The 20,841-nt window shown below is 39.3% G+C and overlaps 1 protein-coding gene across 4 annotated transcripts in view; it reads right to left on the bottom strand.

Annotated features, from left to right (window-relative positions):
- Fars2 (phenylalanyl-tRNA synthetase 2, mitochondrial) overlaps positions 1–20,841 on the bottom strand; it is a 499,052-nt gene that overhangs the window by 435,980 nt on the left and 42,231 nt on the right. The window lies entirely within an intron of this gene.

Here is a 20,841-nt window from a genome sequence, read left to right as displayed (position 1 = left end):
TATAAAGAGAAGTGAGTCACAGTGGCACATGCCTTTAATTCCAGCTATTCAGGAAGATGAGGCAGTAGGATTACAAGTTTAAGGCCTTCCTCAGTAACTTTGCAAGACCCTGTCTCAAAAGATAAAAAAGGGCTGGGGAGGCAGCTCAGTGGTAGAGCAACCTTGAGCTCAGTCCACAATAACATAAATAACACTAAAAAATAAAAGAAAAATACAAAGGTCAGCATGGTGGCACACACAACTGTGATTCCAAGTAACTAGGGAGGCTGAGACAAGAGGATCACAAGTTCAAGGATAGCCTCAGCAATTTACCAAGGTCCTAAGCAACTTAGCAAGACCCTATATCAAAATAAAAAGTTAAAAAGGTTGGGGATATATAACTCAGAGGTAAAGTGCACCCTGGGGTTAAATTCCCCAGTACCAAAAAGAAAAGAAGAGAGAGAAAAAGAGAAAGAGAGAGAGAGAAAGAAAGAAAATGAAAGTAAAGCTGAAATAAGAGTTGAGAATAATTAGAATAAAAAAGAAAAGAAAAATGAGCAAATAAAAATCAGGAGAAAAATAAGATAAAAGAAAATTTTTAAAGAAAAGAAAGAAGGGTGAGAAAACAAAGTCAAATGGGACAAAATGTCGAAGAGAAAGTAAACCAAAGCATGATCATCAATTTCCTAGGTTAAAAGGATCAAACTCGTAGGACCACCCAAGGACTTACAAAGGCACTGGGAATTCCCAACAATGATTCTACATGAGCTCTTAGCAAAAAAGTGGGTCTATCAGAACCAATCAGGGTCTTGGAAAATTCATAGTGGTTTCTTCATTTTTAGTCTCAAAGAACTCTTACTCAACCAACACGGATATGAAACCAAAAAGTACTTTTTATATGGGTTACAATTAATATTTACCCTCCTAGAAAATAAAACCTGTAGAATGCTTCAGAAATCTTTCTTGTTTCTAGTTAGAAAAACTGAAAAATTTTGGTTTTTTAAGAGTTTAATATCTACACTTAAACTCCAAATTAGTCTCAAAATGATGTCAGAATTTAACTGGCATTATGATATTACAGTGAAAATGTTTCCTTATCCTACAAAATAGTAAGGTACATGTTATCTCTATAGTTAAGTGGAAGGAAGTTTCCATCATATTTTCATTCATTTTGCCCAGCTGCTCTGGAATGAGTTTCTTCCTTCCATGTGCCAGAGAATTCACTATCGCAATTTCAGTCATGTTTAAATGGAGAGGTTGCAGCCATGCCCCATGTTCATAATGCCATGGCACCAGAACCTCGGGGGAGAGAACCAAGAACCCCCTTCACACATTCCTTCTTTACCACTCTTCCTTTCCTTATGTAGATCTGAGCTTCTGACCTTCATCTCTTCTTTCTCTCTAAAGAATCTCTCTAAACGTTTCTTGACAGGCAGATCTACTGGTGACAAATTCCTTCAATTCTTGTTTGTCTTATTTGTCATTTCTGCACTTTTAAAAGAAACTTCTCTAGACACAGGGTTGTAGGTTGGTGACTTTGTTCTTTCTTGCTCACATGGTTTCTAAGGAGAAGCCTGACGTCATTCCTATCCTTGTCCCTATATAGGTAAGATGTGCCTTCCTTTTGACTTTGAGATTTTCTCTATGATATTCCTGAAGTTTTAATGTGACATGCCTAAGCATAGGTCTTTTTGGCATTTGCCTATATAATGTTCTCTGAGCTTCTTGGATCTATGGTTTGGTGTCTATCATTAGTTCTGAGAATATATCAGTCATTACTCCTTCAATATTTTTTTCTATTCCCTTCTTTTTCTTCTTGTAGTATTTCCATCACATGTTTATCATACCTTTTGTAAATGTCCTATAATTCCTGAATATTGTTTGCTTTTTTCATTCACTTTTCTCTGTCTTTCAGTTTGGGAAATTTTTAATAATGTATCTTCAAACTCACTGATTCTTTCCTTGGCTGTGTCCATTCTACTGATAAAACAAAGGGCATTATTTCAGTGCTTTTGTTTGCCAGCATTAGCTTCTGATTCTTTCTAAAGTCTCAATCTCTCTTATATTAGCTAGTATGCTATCCACTTACCCATTAGCTTGTTTCAGGGGGCAGGTGGGGATCCAATCCATAGTGTTACATATGCTATGCAAGCAATCTTCAGCATATTATCCTAGTTATTTTAAATTCCTGATCTGATGATTAAAAAATCTGTCTGGGTTTGATGCTTGCTCCTTCTCTTCATACTGTGCCTTTTAGCATGCCTTATAAATTTTTGCTGAAAGCAAAATTACATGATATATCATGTAAAAGGAACTGAGGTACATAGGCTTTTAGTGTGTGTTGTTATCTTTGTCTAGTTAGGATTCGGGGTGTACTTGCTGCAGATGTCAGGGGTTAACATTTCCTTACAGTCCCTTGTTATTGTACAGGAGCCTGATTGATATGAAGCTAGGGTGTGGGGGCAGAGGAACTCTCTTAGAAGTCCTATTAGTAAGACTCAGTCTTTTTGTAAGCCTGTACCCCGGGATATGATCTTCACTAGTGGGTCTCTGCTTTCTTTTCCTGTTTAGGCAAGACAGGAAAGCTAGAGGAGGTTGGAGTTGGATATTTTGCATCTTCCAGATTAGTCAGGTTCAGGCTTTGGTAAAATAGTTTCTTTTGATGGCAGGCTTTTGTTAAGGAGAACAGAATGCTATGGGGTTTTAATTTCAAAGTGGTTATTTTCTCTCCCACTGTGAGAAACCAGAGAGGATCCCCACAACCACCACCACCACCACTACCAAGACCCAGGTGGGGTTCCTAGCAGTAAAATGAAAATAGAGACCCTTAGGACTGTGCCCTGAGCATCTCCAACTCTCAAAGTCAGTGCACACTGAACCTCCAGCAATTCATCATTTACAGTTTAACTGTTCCTAGCAGTGCTGGGGTGGGAGGCAGGGACTGTTGGGGGGTGTTGTGTTCCTGATAAACTGTGATTCTAGGTATCCCTTCTTTGTCTATTACTCAGGGCAGTGGTTTTACCCATTGATCTCAATCTCTGATGCGTTAAGAGACACTGATTTTCAATGTGCTCATCATTTTTTTTTTTTTATCTTTTTTGCTATTGTAAGGACAGGGGTATGGACTTCCAAGTTGTTTACATGTTGTCTCATTAAATTTTTTGGCTGATTGATTTGTTTTGGTAATTTTATGGTCTTCGACATTTACAATACTTATAACATACAAAATGCAGGTTTGCTTCAAGTGATTTGCTAATAACATAGTATTTGAAAGTACTATTTATGCTCAACATACAAAATGTTTACAGAAGGGGCTAATCTTCAGGGTCAGTCACCCAGGGTGAATCTTTCCCAGTGCATCTGACATTTAAAATCTCTCTAGCTGTTTAGATTACAACAATTCTTCCTCTATAAATAACTTCTAAAACCAGATGTCAGCCAACATGAATATGGCTCCATTAGTCAGCTAAGGCTGCCAGTTAAGCGTCTGGATAGCCATCGGCATTCCTCTCCATAATGAAGCCCTTGTGGGATGACAGAGTGAAAACCAGCAGTATATGCTTCTCTGTCTCTCATGCATGACTCATTTGCTGATGCCCTGTAAGGTAGCAGGAGGGAAATTACTTCATTTAAATAAAACAGTTTCCTAGATGGTAGTCTATCATGGTCATTTGCCTCTGCACATGTATTTATAATAAGCCCATCACAAATGTGTTAGGTACTGTGGTGCCCACTGTTCCTCTCTTCTCAAAAAAGGAGGAAAAAAAAAATCAACTGACCCTTTAGAAATAATACAAAGAGAAAAATTCTTCTCAAAGTATTATACTACCAAAGGAAGATCCTGGTGCTTTGGGAAATACATGTCTTATTGTTGACATCTATCCCATTATTCTTTTTTGAAAGGTAGGGAGTGATACTATTTCATTTCAAATATTTAATATTAAGGTCATTTGTGGGATTTTTTTCAGATTATGTTTTGATCATTTCTCTTTGCTTCTTTTTCTCATCATCAAATGAATTCCCCACTTATCCCTGTGATTTTTACCTTTAAAACTTACTCTTTCACCTCAGTAAATCTATACTGAATATCACTACCTATAATTTATGTCTGTCTAGAATCATAGCAACAATCACATTCTAAAAGTAAATTAAAATTTATACCAAAAAAAAGAACATTGCAATAAGCCAAAATATCCCACACAGTTTTGATTGCCCTACAGAGTTCTGCAGGTGCTGCAGGCATGGAAAAAGCTGGAAAAACCTTATACCAAAGTCACAGTAATGGGGAAAGGTCAGACAGTGTACATGTACATTCTCTTTGTCTGACATGATCTAGCATTTATGGGGACATAAGGTCCTAATCCTGACTAATGCTTGTCCAGGATTCTCAAAACAATACATAGAAAATTATATAATACCCAGATAGGTTGTTACTTATTCGAAAAAATTATTCCTGAAATCCAAATAATTTAAAGAACACAGTCATTTAAAGAAACCTTACTTTACAAAACAATTCCTACAGGACATCTCTGCACAAAGCCAAGAATCCATTAGCAAAATCATTGAGGAACAATTATGTACATCCAGGATGGTCCTGCTTTAGAAATTCTGATTTTTATATACTGGATTTTTACAAAACAGAACACAAATGAACTTTTGTTTTATAGGTTGCATTTCTTTCTCAAAGGACTCTGGATTGCTATGTAAAATTGCCTATTCTTCCAAAAAATGTTTCAAATAAAAGTGATATGGAATTTCAAATTAATTATATGAAAGAATAATAAAATCTATATTTCCTTAATTATTTCTCTTTTTTTTTGGAAAAAGGGAACTGAAGTTTTTTAGGTGCCACTGAGCCAGTGGTAACCCCCTGTTCACCACAACATTCTTGGATCACAAGTATGAGGAGAATCTCTCTTAAATAGGGTCATAGATCAGCTGTGCAAATGTGACACACAAGACGGAGCAATAGAGAAAAAAATACCCGATCAAACTGAGAAGGAACAAGATACCACCTCTGCCTGAGGAAAAAACTAGACCACAGGCAGTCCATCATAGAGGGTAAGTGCTTAGCAAAGAACTGATGCATTTCCTCAGCTGTACTGCTAGAAGAAAGCAACTCAGCTGGTGCTCAGGTTCCGCAAGCCGGGTGGGAAATCCCTACCAAAACAAGGAAGGGATCTTCCTGCCCCCAGACCCTAGGCTCAGCTCAGTCCTCCTCTCCTTGGAACCCATCCACCCACCCTTATTGAATCCCTCTCTTCAAAACATCAGGGGTCCAGCTGCCCCTTCCCACCTCTTTTGCCACTCTCTTCATTAGCCACCTTTATCTCCAGGCACCCTTAACTGGTTTCACTGCCTCTAACCTCAGCCTCCCCAATCCACTTTCCCCAAAGCAATCAGAATGATCTTTCTACTTTATAAGCAGGCTAGCTAAAACCGTTCAGTGGTTCCTTCATGCCATAAATCTCTCTAGAGATAAAATCCAAATGTGTCTGCATAATTTATAAGGTTCTTCATAAACAGGCTCAGAGGTTTCCAAGCTTTTCTACACATTTAAGGGGGAGCATACAATTCCCTATACCCTGGACCATACCCCACTCTAAGTCAAAATGTCTTGGGGTGGGAACCAGGCATTAGAATTTTTTATCTTTATTTTTTATTCCAGGTGATCCTAATATGCAGCAAAGTTTGGGAACAACTGAACCAACCACTGTTTCTCTCTCTGGACTCACCAATTACCACTCCTTCACCACAGTATCTAACCCACCAGAGTAACTGTTCCTGTTTTCCACGCTTGCACATGCTATCTTGAATGCCAGACTTCACCTAGGCTGTCCCCTCCCTCTGGAGTGCTTCTCCACTGTGGAGGCAGGTGCACCTCTATCTCCCACAGCAGTTCAACTCCACCTACAGTAGCGTTCTAAAAAAAGTTCCCTAACAGAGATTGCCAGCTGGAGGAAATTAAATCAAGTTACCAACAAGGAAAACATATACTAAATGGCAATACATGCAGATCTGTATCATAAAAGCTGTGATGTGCAATTTGTGAATCCAGCTGGGAATCAGGTAAAATGATAAAGTGTGGCCCTGCACCAACTGGCCTTTATCCAGGAAGCATTCGTGGATGAATTAAAGAGGGAAGTAAAAACCAGCAGTAATTTAGCAAGTGTCCAGAAAATCAGACCTAGCTGAGAACAGGCTTTCTGGGTGTGTGTGTATGGCTCACAGAAAACGGCAATCTGAGACCTTTGTGAAGAACTGTGGCACATCCCAGGCTGATGATGAGGGTAGGTGAATATCTAACCTCACACCAAGATGATACTTAAATAAACCGTCATCTGGATGAACACGGGAGCTGACTTCATGGGGACAGGTTCTTATACTTTATTGGTCACTTGGCTTTGCACTCCCCCCACCTCTCAAACATACTCACACTCACCCATCCCAGAATCCTCAAATCTGTTAGGGCCCACACCAATCTGCTTCCTTGGCAACATGCACTTCACTATTAAAGCACTGAACACAAGTTGTCAGGACTACCTACCGGCCTGATGATACCCCAGGAAACAAGGCTGCCTGGGAGTGGGGACATGTCCACCTTGGTGCTCAGGAATCCCAGATTTAATCCCAGCTGTAAGTTCCTTGGGAAAGAGTCTGTGTCTTTGTTTTCAACACAAGATTTCTAGGACTTACTTCAGTATTTCTGACACGTAGTAAGCACTCAAATTTGTAACTGAGCCCAAGCTGCACCCCTTGAAATTGATATTTAGAACCATGGTCTTCAAAATCTGAGAAGCTGTTCTTTAGGGAACAACAGCACAGAACAAAGGGCAAGAATAGAGTGCCCTAGATTTTTTAGCACATCCTGAGAATGACCCTATTTTTCAAGACTCTCCGGGATGAGCACATTCCCAGCAGTTTTGGAGCCAAGTTAAATCTTTGAAGCTTTGATATTCCCTTGTTTTCTTTCCCTGCCGCCTCACTTCATGTTCTGCACGACTGTCAACGTCTTTTCTAGGTTGGCAATATTGTCTTCAAATATCAAACAATAAGTCCTCAAATAAAGACAACTCCCAGTCTGCTTCTCAGGGTTGTCGTAAAACTTAAGTGAGAGTATATAGAAAGAGCCTCTGAAACTCACAAAAAAAATGCTACACAAATTAAAGTTAGGAGACTTATTATAGATTAATAGTAAGCAAAGCCCAGAAGAAATTCTTATTGAAATTCTTATATTTTAATTTCTGGGGATAAATGAAGGCTATGAATGAGACTGCCATCCTTTTGAATTTAAGGAGCATTCAGGAAGACTGTAGCCTCATTCATAATCTGAATTGCTTCCAGAAGATGGTCCCAAGTTATTTGCTTGTTCTAAATTATCTACAAGTTTCAGACATTATACACATCTAAAAGGTTCATTAGAAGTCAAGGAGCTTTATGTACATAAATTTGGTTTATGGATGAATATGTTCGTATTATATAAAACCTATAAACACTTAAAAGAGTCTATGATGCATGGAAAGCTATTAAAACTAGCTTATACCCCCCAAAACAAATCTGTAATGGGTAAATTAACATGAGACCACAATGAATACACCAATCTTTTAAAGAACAAAGCAATTTGTGGATTTTTTCTCTCTCATTTTTTGACAGCTAGAGCAAGACCTGAGTTCCTTGTTCATATCCCTTACAAGCCATAATGTTCTTACTACCCCTTATGCCCATGGTTAAAAAGAGATGCAAAGCCTTTTGGGGTTTGTTGTTGTTGTTTGTTTGTTGTAGTGCTGGGGACTGAACCCAGGGCCTCTCTCACATGCTACGCAAGCACTCCAACCCTGAACTACATCCCCAGCCCACAAAGCCTTCGTAACTAATTCAACCACCAAGGTCAACAACTGAAAGTCTAAATCTTAGAAGAGTTTTATATATCTAGAGAGGATAAAGTCAAACTGAGGTCAATATCACAATTGACAGAGAAAGTTATATAGTAATTTCTTGCCAAGTAATAATTATTAGGTTTGTGTAGGTGTGTATATGTTTTAACACAAACGGGAAAAAAGGGAAAGAAAAAGTTCTGTAATCTTACACTCAGATAAACCCAGGTGGGTTGATAAAAGTAAAAAAAAAAAAAAAAAAATTAAAATAAAAACTGTTTCCAGTGATCCTTTTGGATAGGTAGAGAGAATCCCTGGTAACATCTATTAAATCTATCAATAAAACATATCCAGTTTGATTCCTGACACACACAGGGTTATGAACCACCCCTGGCTTTTCACTTAATATCAACTTGCCTTAAAATCCATTCTCTGCCTGGGTGTGGTGGCACATGCCTATAACCCCAGCAACTCTGGAGACTGAGGCAGAAGGATCCCAAATTCAAGGTTAGCCTCAGCAGCTTATTGAGACCCCAATCTTAAAATTTAAAAACTTTTTTTTTTTTTTTTTTTTTTTTTTTTAATGGCTGAGATGCAGTTCAGTGGTAAAGCATCTCCGGGTTTGATTACTGATATTAAAAAAAAAAAAAAGAATTCATTCTCTGACAGTAAACAAAGTGCCAACGACTACAAACCAAGCCATTATTTGAATGTGCCATGATTTATTTAACCAATGTTTGATGACGTGCTTTGGTTGTTACCAGATACTACTATGAAAAACAGTGAGGAAATAAGCATTGCTGTCCACATATCTTGGCAAACCTTGAAAATACAAAGGGTAACTTTTAATGATTGTATTGCTGGCAAAGAAGGTATATGCATTTTATTTGAATACTATCAAATTCCACAAAAGAGTGATTGCTAAACTTACTCTACTAAGGACATTATTTTCATTCACTCATTCAACATGTTTATTGAGCCTTAACATTTCTACACATTCAAGATGTAGCAGTGCATTAAAAATTAAAAAATAAACCTGCCTGTGGACCTCATGTTTTAATGTTGAGTCTGTTTGCCCAAACCCTCCTGAGCACTGAGAAAACTGCCTCTGCACTCCATCAATGAGCTACGTCTCCACACCATTTTTTTTTAATTATTACTTTTAATTTTAAAACTATGTTCTTTCTAGGTTGCCCTGGCCTCAAACTTAAGATCCTCCTGCTTCAGCCTCCCAATTACATTCCTGAGATTACAGGCCTAAGCCACCACACCACACTACCTTTCACATTTTTTACATCAAGTTTACCCATAGGTATTCTATTATCTTGAGTGTCACAAGAAAGCTATTTTAAATCTCCTTTTCTTGAATAGGTAAAAGAGAGGCACAACACAAAATTCAGAATTCCCTTTCAGGGGCTGGGGAGATAGCTCAGTCGGTAGAGTGTTTGCCTTGCAAGCACAAGGCCCTGGGTTCGATCCCCAGCACCGAAGGGGGAAAAAAAAAAAAAAAGCATTCCCTTTCAATGGGAATGGGGGACAGGTGCCTGTCAACTCAGGTAGAAATCAAGGCTGCAGGGTAGCTTTGCATCCTAACCACACACTCCCCACTCAGATTCTGACAGGCACCACCCCTTCCCTCCCACAATAATTCTAAGGCCAAGATGAGATAATAAGTCAGGAAATTAAGTAGTTGACAAATGTGTGCTGAAATGCACAAACTCCCAACTAAGAAATTTAAAAACTTAATGGCAGTGTTTTCCATCAAGTTCACAAAGTTAAATATCAATAATAGCCAACATTACATGTTGTATATGGTTAGTTTCATGGATGTTACTTGTATCAACTTGTGGAAAATACATATAAAATTGTACAATGGAAGTGCGCACACATGCACGCGCACACACACACACACACACACACACACACACACATGCAACAAGAAGTAAAATATCAAAACGTTTATCCTTTTATTTGTTGGCAACTACATTCTGGGAAAATACCCAGAAGAACTAATCTTAAATACACACAAAGGGCTGGGGAGATAGCTCAGTCGGTAGAGTGCTTGCCTTGCAAGCCCAAAGCCCTGGGTTCGATCCCCAGCACCGCAAAAAAAAAAAAAGGGTTAAATACACACAAAGCTTTATGCAGGACAGACTCAGTAGATGATCACTTACCATCAGGAAGATATATATTCAGATCAATGCCTCTCAAATTTAACAGAGAATTTGGCCACTGTGAACTGAGGAAACTGACTGCCCTATCACTCTTGGTGAGTGACAGGAGATACCACAGGCCACTGACCACCCACTGAGGAAAAACAGACTGAACCACTGGTCCAGATGGTGAAAGAACAAGTAATCTGGGGGGGTGGAGAAGAGGGCAGGGGGTACTAGGGATTGCTTTACCACTGAGCTATACATCCCCAGCTCTTTTTAATTTTCACTGTGAGACAGGGACTCGCAAAGTTGCTTAGGGTCTTGCTAGGTTGCTTTGAATTTGTGATCCTCCTAAATGTCTGGAGTCACTGGGATAACAGGCATGTGTCTCTGTGCCCAGCTAAGTAAATATTTTAATAAATGCCCCTCAATAAACAATGAAGCTCCAATAAAGAAAATTATATGGGACTGGGGTTGTGGCTCAGTGGTAGAGCACTTGCCTGGCATGTGTGAGGCCCTGGGTTCAATCCTCAGTACCACATATAAATAAATAAAATAAAGGTCCATTGACAACTAAAAAAAATTTTTTTTAAAAAAGGAAATTATATGTAATTGTATATAACAGATGATCACATATATGTTTTAAAAATGTAAATTTTTCCTGATTATAACCACATTAAAAATTATATTTAGGAAAAGAATGAAAAAAATGTTATAAGTGGTTTACATTAAGCTAGAGAACTTGGATATAAGTGGTTTACATTAAGCTAGAGAACTTGGATAAGTTTTCCTTCTTTCAATTTTTCCACCTTTTCTAAATGTTTTAGACCAAATTTATATTTCTCTTTTCATGAAAAAAATGGTAGCTCCTTCAAGACCAAGCAAAGTCAAAAGGTATCTACCCAGCATTCTAAAGCAAAATACTTATCAGCAGCATGGCAGTAAGACTGTTTAACTTCTTTTTACTTAATAACCATACTATCTGTTACTGCACAAGATAGTGTAGAATTAGAGTTTTAGGCAAGCAGAGAAAAATCATCCTGTTCACTATACTACAAGTACAATAAAATACATCATCTATGTGCTTTCCCAGAAAGAAAGTACTTCCATACCAGGACACCCTGGGTGTGTTTCAGGGGCTTACACTCCACACCATGCATTTAAAAAGCTAGACAGTCAAACAGAGGACAAAGGACTCTAATCCAAAGTTGCAGAAACATAGTAAAAGGCCCCTGAAATGTAAATATTCATAAATTCTGAACCTGATTACCCAGTACCTCTAACTACTGACAGCTTAGGAGGTTAACATCAATTTCAAGGGGCCTCAAGCCACAATGGAATGAGCAGGTTCCAGTCATCTACAAATCATTCAAATCCCAGGGCAGACCTCACATGCCCTGTTAAAAGAACCAGTAGACTGTTAATTCTCTTTCTTGCTTTGTCTCCCCAGTTGTTTCACTTGACATTCACCATGAATACTTCCCTCACCGTTAACGTGTTAGCTTTAGAATTTCAACTACAAAACAAAACGTGCATGTCATATTGGGGGAAAGGGGTTATGGAAAAGAAAGGAAGAAAAACCACCACACAGTGGAAGCAATATTGAAGTTTAGATTTCAGTCACACAAGAGAAATCAAGAAGCTCAAAGTTAGTGCTCCCTTGACAACCTTAAATCTCTACTCTGGGCATATGGATCATAATGAGAGTTTTATTAGGATCACAACTGTGGCAAATACACACTCAAATCAGGTACCACAACTATCACTGCAACATTCTCCCTATAAAAAAAAAAAAAAAAAAAAAAGTTGGCATTCAAACCCAGAAAGAATCCAAAGCGCTAGTAATTTTGTATGGAATTGAATTTTGATTCCACACAGTCTCTTGGCGCTCATACAAATCTCGAGGCCCGTACCATTCAGGATCACATCTGACTAGTGCCCTAAAACCACAATCTCTGAACACATTATCGGTCATCTACAAGAAGACAGTGTGGTCACAAAGCAAAGAAAATTCCAAAAATGCAAGTCTGTAGAGGACATGGGAGATGTGGTGTAAGCTGAACTAGCATCCTGAGTTCTCCAATAATGGCATAGTGGGAAGGTTGCCAAACTAGGGATCGAGAGATCCTGCTTAGTCACCCCATCTATGTGACCTTAGGGAAGATACTTTATCCTTAATGGACTCAGCTTCCTTATCTGTAAAACAAGGAATTCTCATCAAATAGTTTAGGAGATTACATAGATGAGTCAGAGGTCTTTTCAGGCATGACTTTCTGTAAAGTCCCCTGCTGAAATTTCTTTTCCCTTTACCCCTGTGAAGTCTGCTTGAGGTTTCCCATGTGAGCACGAGAACTGTGGGATCCTGTTACTAACCATAGGGCTTTGGCAAAATGTTCAAGACCATGAGGATAAAGTGATAATTTCTCTCACTCATTCATGCAAGAGACACAAAATGTCCACAGGCATACATCATGAACAAAATAATGCACTAGACATTTTAGGTAACGGGTAAAAAAAAAAAAAAAATAGTCATTTTTAAAGGTATAGTCCCTACTTTAAGGAAATTAATGTTTATAATTCAATTGGAATAATAATAAATTGGAGAAAACTGCAATGACAAAGGTCAAAACAAATTGCTAATAATCATAGTACCCTTTCCATTGAACCTAGGTGTGACCTCAAAATCCCTATAGATATAAACTATCCATTCGGCAATCAAAACACTGTGAGGTAGGTGATCTACAGCCCAGGTTAGGCACTTTCCTCAACAGTGGTGATGTACTTACAATGCCCTCCCTTGTTGGTCCCAACATATCCCTCTGACTTCCACCTCTACTCCCAAATCACTAGTTACTCCCCAAAAGTAAGGAGTCATAGGAACCTAGTCACAACGTCTAAATGCTTGTCATTTCATATTTGTTGACTTTCAAAAGTACAAATTCCAGGGCAATAGGAAACATACAGAACTTGCTTTACCTCGTGTCTACACTGAATTGGATAACTATTATATTGACATTCAATGCCTAGTATATTCCCATTAGCAAGGTTAATAATGCATGGTGCCATATAGGGTTAGTTTTAAACACACACACAGTTCCTCCTCCTCTCCAGCTGTGAGAGGCTGCAGCCCTAACCCTGGCTGGCCATCTGGGAAACAAATGCCCTCGTGATGCTATTGTAAATTGGCTCCACTTTTCTGGAAAGAATCTGGCAGTATGTTTTAGAAGCCATAAAAATGTTCATACCCTTGACCCATGAATGCCACATCTAGTACTCTATCACAGGAAACTAAAATGAACTCAAAATATGGAAATACTACATGTATAAAGATGTAACTCACTGTGGTATTAATAATTCTAAAATATTGGAAGCAACATACTTGTCAATGATGAGTTAATTAATGGTGCAGCATTGCAACAGAATATTATGCAATCATTAAGATGGTAACTATGGAGATTATGCAGCAATAGGGAAAACATAAAACAATGGATACGGCTATGAAAAATTATTGGAAGAAATTTTTAAAACAGATAATGATTGTTTGGGGATAGTAAACATAGGTGATTTTCCCTATTTCTAAGTTTTTTGTAATACTGTTTTGATGCTTTTATAATTAAAAAAAATCTTCTGTAATTAAATGAAATGTGTGCCTCTGATATCAAGGATAAAGAGCCCAAAGACTACCTTACCCAGGGAAGAAAGAGGACCATCAGCATTCCACCAATGCGCAGGGTGTTGGGGGGCTGTAACACACAGAGCAGTTTCATGGAAAGCCACCTGGAGGTGTTGCGTGCTTGTCAATGATTGCCAAAAAATGAGCAGGGTCCATCTGCTCACCCCAGTCAATTCCCTTTGTTATGAGCATCCCAAGGCAGAGAATTCCCTAGCTGCAACTCACGTGCTGTCAGCTTAACTATCCATTTAAAAAATTTATACGGGGTCACACGGGGCTATACAATCATTTGGTTAAAGTAACAAGTCCCGATTTTCACATTGAGAGCAATGAGGAATGTCTATGGCAGGAAACAAACTGCAATTTCCTTCCAGTGAAGCAGAGGTGGTGGCACATGGGCTCTGTGCATGTATCAAACAGGAGGCAAGGCATGCAGGACTGGCCTCTCCTAGGTTGGCAGAGGGTAGAACATCTGGCAGGTGAGGACAGGTCTTCCAGATGGAAATGGACTTCACCATGGGGCCACTTAACCCCACACAGAGATCCAGCCCTGGGCCCACCACAAGGGACCAGCCCTTCCCAGGGAGACCTTAAGGAGCTCCAGTTCAGCCTTGGGTGCTGCTCATGCATTGTCACCCTCATCCCCTCCATACCCAGTGTCCATGACTCGGGTCTTTTATCTCTCCTCTGTATCTTAACTTCTCTGAGTATGCGCCCAGAGAAGCAGCAAAGCAAAGAAGGTTCAGACACATGTTTCGAAGTCACAGAGAATTGACTTAAAATTCAAGTTATGTTACTCTGTGCTCTGCAGCCATAGGAAAATTACTAAATTCTCTGAACCTCCATCCCTCTTCTGCAAAATTTGTACCTATGCCAAAGGATCAGTCCAAGGTTTAAATGACATAAATGTGAACCCTTATTAATGCTTGTAAAAGACTGCTGCGTGTGCCCTCTCTTCCTCAGCAGCCGGCACCCTGGGTGTCTGCTTCCTCCACCACCCCAACCCTTGAATGTGAACAGCATCGTCCACTGTCACTCATCTCCCCTCATACTTACCGCACACTAAACTCATCTTGCACTCCAGAAGCACCCCACTGCCGGAACCAAGGCATTCTGGTTTCTGAACTGTGAGGAGGCTCCACTTGCCCGTCAAACTGAGGATGTGCACAGCAATCATTTCAAAACTTGGATAGCAAGGTCATACAGCTGGGCTCAGGGCCTTGCTCTTCCACTCATCAGTTCATGTCGCTTTGATCAAACTGCCTAATCTCTGTGCCTCATCTCCCCTTTGTGTCAAAGATGATAACAGTGTCCCCCTCCGGAGACTGGGTGAGGATGAAGTGTGTTGTTAAAGCTCTGAAAACCATGCTCACACAAAGGAAACTGGCTTTTTTTTTTTTTTTTTTTTTTAACTGCAACTCTGCAAGAGAGTATTTACAGCAGAGGAACTTGGAAAGCTTACACTGGCCCACATCATGAGATAACCCAAACAGCTTCACTATTAAAATCAGGGTGACATAGGCTCTCTAGAGCACAGGCTTGCAATCCTCGAAGAGGCCCACACACCAGCATCAGCAACAACTGGAAGCTGGTTAGAAAGGCAGAGCCAAGTCCTGTCTAGGCACGACGCAACAGTCTCCATCTTAATCTGCAGACACAGTCACCTGGAGTTCCTGTTAAACAACACAGGCCTGGGGTGGGGCCAGGTCTGCTGCTCCCAGGCCACACTTGGAAGAGCCAGGCTGAGAGTTCCAAAGAGGAACTGTGCCAATGTGAGAGGACTGTCACCTGGAGTCTGTAAATGACAAGAAGGGTGGATGGGGCATGATCAAAAACCAAGGAAAGCGCATGGCTAAGAAGATAAAAGGCTGGTAGCATAAGGAGCTCCTTGATAAATTCTCAGAAGTAGGGACATGCAGTAGTCAGCTTTGTTTCCTCAGTTGAATGCTTGACATGAAGGAAATGTTCACTGAGATCAGACACTACCTTTTATTTTTGTGCAGTTCATCAATTTATCCCCAATATGAATAAAACTGGAATAACTTTTTTTGTTTTAAAAAAGATCAAAATTGCTTCATATTTGTTAACCTCCCCACTCAACCCTAGTATAGGTTGAAATTCCCTAAATCTGAAAATCCAAAATGCTCCAAAATCTACAACATTTCAAATGTCAATGTGACACCCCAAGTGGAAAGTTCCACACCTGTCCTCATGTACCAGGTGGCAGTCTAAAGGTACACTAAAATTGTCATATAAAATTACCTTCAGATTATGGGCATACAAAACAATCTCATGTTCAGTCATGGGTCTCATCCCCAAGAACTCTCATTATGCATATGTAAATATTCTAAAATCCGAAAAATAAAATCAGAAATCTAAAACACCATGGGTGCAAAGATTTCAGATAAGGGATAATCTACCTGCATAACATTTGACTATACTTTCTATGTGAAGATGATGCAAACTATTCCAAATTGTTTCCCTTAAAAATGATGCTAGCTTTGCCAGGCACGGTAGTGCATGCCTGTAATCCCAGCAACTCAGGAGGCTGAGGTAGGAGGATTACAAATTCAAAGCCAGCCTCAGCAGCTAAACAAGACCCTATCTCAAAAATAAAAAGGGGTGGGGATGTGGCTCAGTGGTTAAGTAACCCTGGGTTTAAACCCTGGTACAAAAAATAAAAATAAAAAAAAAGAAAGAAAGAAAAAAAATGGATAAAGAAATGATGCTGGCTTTGAGACAGGCATGGTGGTACACACTGGTAAACCTAATCCCAGCAACTCAGGAGGCTGAGGTAGGAGGTTCCCAAGTTCAAATCCAACCTTAGCAACTGAGAAAGACCCTATCTCAAAATAAAAATTAAAAGGAACTGAGAATGCAGTTCAGTAGCAAACTGGTCCCGGTTCAAATCCATATATATATATATATATATATATATATACACACACACACATACATACACATACACACACATATATTTGCAAGGACCTAGGTTCAAGTCCAGTACATTCATACATCCGTGAGTGATTCTGACTTTGAAAGACTCAGAAGGTGGGATGGGTGGGGATAGGAGGAAGGGCTAGTAGAATATCTTCAAAAAACCAATGGGCTAGGATTTTAAAGAGAACTTGCCATTACTTTGGTGTCATTTTCCTTTCAAATTCCTAAAATGTTAAATACATTTTAATTTAAATTAGTTTTAATTTAAAACTAAGTTAAGGGATAGAAAATTAAGTGCCTCATTTCTTCAACGTTTTCTTAGTGACATGCATAACTAACTAGGCCCTGGAGTTCAAGAACCTTGGAATTATTACAGAGAAGGAGGTAGGGAAAATAAATGAGCAAAGATTAGAAAATTCATGCCAACTGATCCAAGAGCCCCTTGAAGTTTCCCCTGGGGAGCAGAGTCTTCATTTTCTGAGACTTCAAAATGACCAGATGCCCCTGCCTGTTATCTAAGCAATCTGTCTCTCTCATCCAACAGTGCCCCCTGCCCCACCCCCCACCTCCACACACACCTGTCACCTCGGTAATTAACTAAGAGAAGAAATCTGCACAAGGGTGAGCAGAGAGCTAGCTTCCCAGTGGCCACAACTGTTAAAAATTATCTAAATGGGAATGTCATGCCCAAGCCAGTGTGCTTTTCTTTGAAAAGACCGAGGATCAGAAGCAAAGGTCCCTTCTAAGTCTTCCTTACAAGTCAGAGAATTTCCACTATGTCACTTTGAATAAGCAGCCACATATGACTAGAAATAGCTATAACAATTAGATTTGCTTATAATATATGTACTTACATATGTGCACACAAATGCACGCATATACACAGTCCAATCAGCCCTCCACAGCTGTGGGTTTTGCTCCCATGGATTCAACCAACTATGAGTCAAAAATACTTGGGGGGAAAAAAAGTTGCATCTGCACTAAACATGTAAAGACTTATTTATCTTGTCATTATTACCTAAACAATACAGTATAAAGTTATTTACACAGCATTTACATTGTGTTAATTATCAAAAGGTACCTAGAAGTGATTTAAGTATATGACAGGATATGCACAGGTTATAAACAACTACTACCCCACTTTACATAAGGAACTTGACCATCTGTGGATTTTGGTATTTGCAGTGGTCCTTGAACCAACTTCCCAATCATACTAAGGAATGACTATCTATCTCTGCTCTAGCTATATCAGAAATGGTTTTGGACTGGTTCTAGAGTCCTTGTCTTCAGCTACTGAAGTATCCTAGTCATTTTCTGCCACTCAGGGAGGTCTCTAACACATAGAGGACACGAAGGTCACTAAAGATCATACATTTTCCCTCCTCCAACTACTGACAGGGTTCTCCTACACAAACTGAGAAAAAAAAAAAAATGACAAGTTTTTTTTTTTTTAAAGTTCACAGCAAAACACTCATTTTTAAAACAAAATCAAAGCAAGGAGAAAACCCGTTTTTCCCAAGCTCTAAATCTCATCTCCAAACTCTGATAAACTATCAAGCAAATAACTGTAAAGCCTCAGTCCCACATAGCCACTGCCCTTAGCGAAAGCAGCACAATGTCAGCTACATCACACTGCCAGGGCCCTAACAGTCTGGTTAGCCAAAGCACTCCTCCAGACTAAGAACCCTCAACTTTAGGTAGGATAGAAGAAATAAGATAGCAAAGGAGACAAAAGACAAGGAAACAAACTTTAACCTAAAAGTCTTATGAGAAATGACTTCACTCCAAAAGCCAACATGCCTCCCAGGCCTGTCACTCCCAAATCCCTGGGAAATCTATAAATCTTAAGAGTTACTACACATTTACTCACTTATAAAAATTACCTTGTGCACTGTTAATTAGCATATGTAATAAGTAGTAAAGAGAGAGATGATATTCTAAGAATCCTGTGACCCAGAGTACTATCCAACATTATCCACTGATCAGATAATGGAACCACACCATTCTAAAGATCCTAACACCCGCCAGACAACCATAAATGTTCTTGGGATCGCCAGACTGATGTTATCCTCACATATCTTCTCATGCCCACCTCTCACCAAGTTTCATTTAAAACAAAGAGTTGGAGAACCCCAAAAGCATCTCTCATTGTCAAACGGCCCACATTCTCCATGTGTCCACTGTCCTAAGTACATCTTTGGGCCTTTAAATGATGTAAAGTTCAGTTCTGCAACATGTGTCAAGCACTCCACTCGAGCAGAGCTGAGGTGCCTCTTTCTAGGAACATCTTGACCTCTTCCTGTGATAAGACTATGTGGTTCACTCAAACATGCACCCAGATTTTCTAGGTTATGATATGGCCAAGTGTTCACATATACAGGAAAGTAAGAAAGCACTGTACCTGTTTTCACCAGAGGAGGTAAGGTTTAAATGAGCAGCCTTCAGGAACTATCAGAACTATCAGCACAAATGTCATCAGTTTTCGTTTATAAAATGAAACTATTGCTAAAACCCAGAAAGTAACCTAGCGCTTCCACTGAAATATAGGAGCAAATTATTGTCCTTCTATATATCTGAATGCAAGTAACTAGATCTATCTTCCACAGCAGCAAGCACTAAAGTGTAGGAATGTGAAGACATACTGAAAGAAGACAGAAAAATAACTTTTTACTACAAATAAAAAAAGAAAAGATCCTCTTCTTATGTGAGGAAGCCATTTTAGCAATATTGGCTAATAAGGTTGCCCTGAGAAAACAACATTTTTGCATCTTTTGTCACGGTAAAACTTAAACCTAAAGAACAAGGTAGTAGAGCAAAATCAGAGCAATGTTCCTACATCTTGACCACATATTAGAATCATCTCAGAAGATTTTCAAAACTCTCAGTGGTAGAGCACACATCACATCACTCATACCTGCAATAGAACCCTGGCTTTATTTTTTCCCCTCCTTCAGTGCTGGGGATTGAATTCAGGGCCTCAGGCATGCTGGGCAAGTGCTCCACCTGTGAGCTACATCCTAAGTCAGCTGGCATTATCATTTTTAAAAGTTCCTTCCTGGGTAGACTGTAATGTGTCATGATAGCTGGGAACCACAGAATTAAAGATTATTTTGAAGGTATCTTCCAAAATAGAGAATTCGTCTTAGCTCGACCATGAACCCTTGGCATGCTGGGACAAGAGGTCTTTGTCCTCCCTCAACCTCAGGAGAGGTGCTAAGGACCAAGTAAACCCAGGCTCCCAGGCTTAAAATGCAACTCTGATGAGGAAGGGTCCAGGAGGTCCCTCCATTTGTATTTTCAGGGGGCACCTCCTTGACAACAATGTGAGAGGCATTAGAGACAGGCTGGGACATGAACTGACACTGGCCTGGCTGAGCCAGCACCTCCTTGGGATGGTGCTCCTTTCAGAATAGACCCCTGCTCCTCTTTGAGGGAGAACAATTTCTTAAAACATAAGCAGAGAAATGGGTAAGTTAAGGAGTGTTGCTCCTCTAGTGATAAAAGTTGGAAAATTCACTTTAACCTAAATAAAAAGAACTCCACGTTTACCACTGCTACCATCAGGCTTCCCAAACTTAAGTCCAGCTTGAGATAGTTTTGCTTGGTTTTATTTAAAAGCAGATTTCTCAGAGAGATGGATAGAACAGAGCTGTATTTTCAAACTCCACTGGAATCAATGCATATTTACTCTAATATTTTAAGCCAAGAAAATATCACCCCAGAAAGATAAAAAGTATATCAAACATGTTGCAGACATTTTTAAAGATAATGTTATATATAACAAGAAAATTTTAAAGCATAAATTTGGAAAGGCAAAGAAAAGTCATACAGAGAGAGACATTTAAAAATTAATATTTTTTAAGAGGACTTTCATTTAATTTTTAAAAAAAGCATGATTTTTTGGTTGATTCTAAAAATAGGGGGCTGGGGCTATAGCTCAATGGTAGAGCACTTGCCTAGCATGTGTGAGGCACTGGGTTCAAGTCTCAACACCACAAAAAATTAAAGAAAGATATTGTATCTGCATACAACTAAAAAAATATTAAAATAAAAATTCTAAAAACACTTCCCAACTTTGAATCCAGGCTCTTACACTATCAGACAGGAGGCCCTTAACCAAGTCCCTTGCCCTCTTTGTGTTTCACCTTATCTGTATGTCACAGGAATTAAGTTTCCAGAGTCAACCTGATGAGTTCTACTTCTGCACATGTGACCTCCC

This window comes from Sciurus carolinensis, chromosome 7, assembly GCF_902686445.1.
Source record: "Sciurus carolinensis chromosome 7, mSciCar1.2, whole genome shotgun sequence".
Taxonomy (NCBI): Eukaryota; Metazoa; Chordata; class Mammalia; order Rodentia; family Sciuridae; genus Sciurus; species Sciurus carolinensis.
This window is presented reverse-complemented; position numbering and strand designations above follow the sequence as displayed.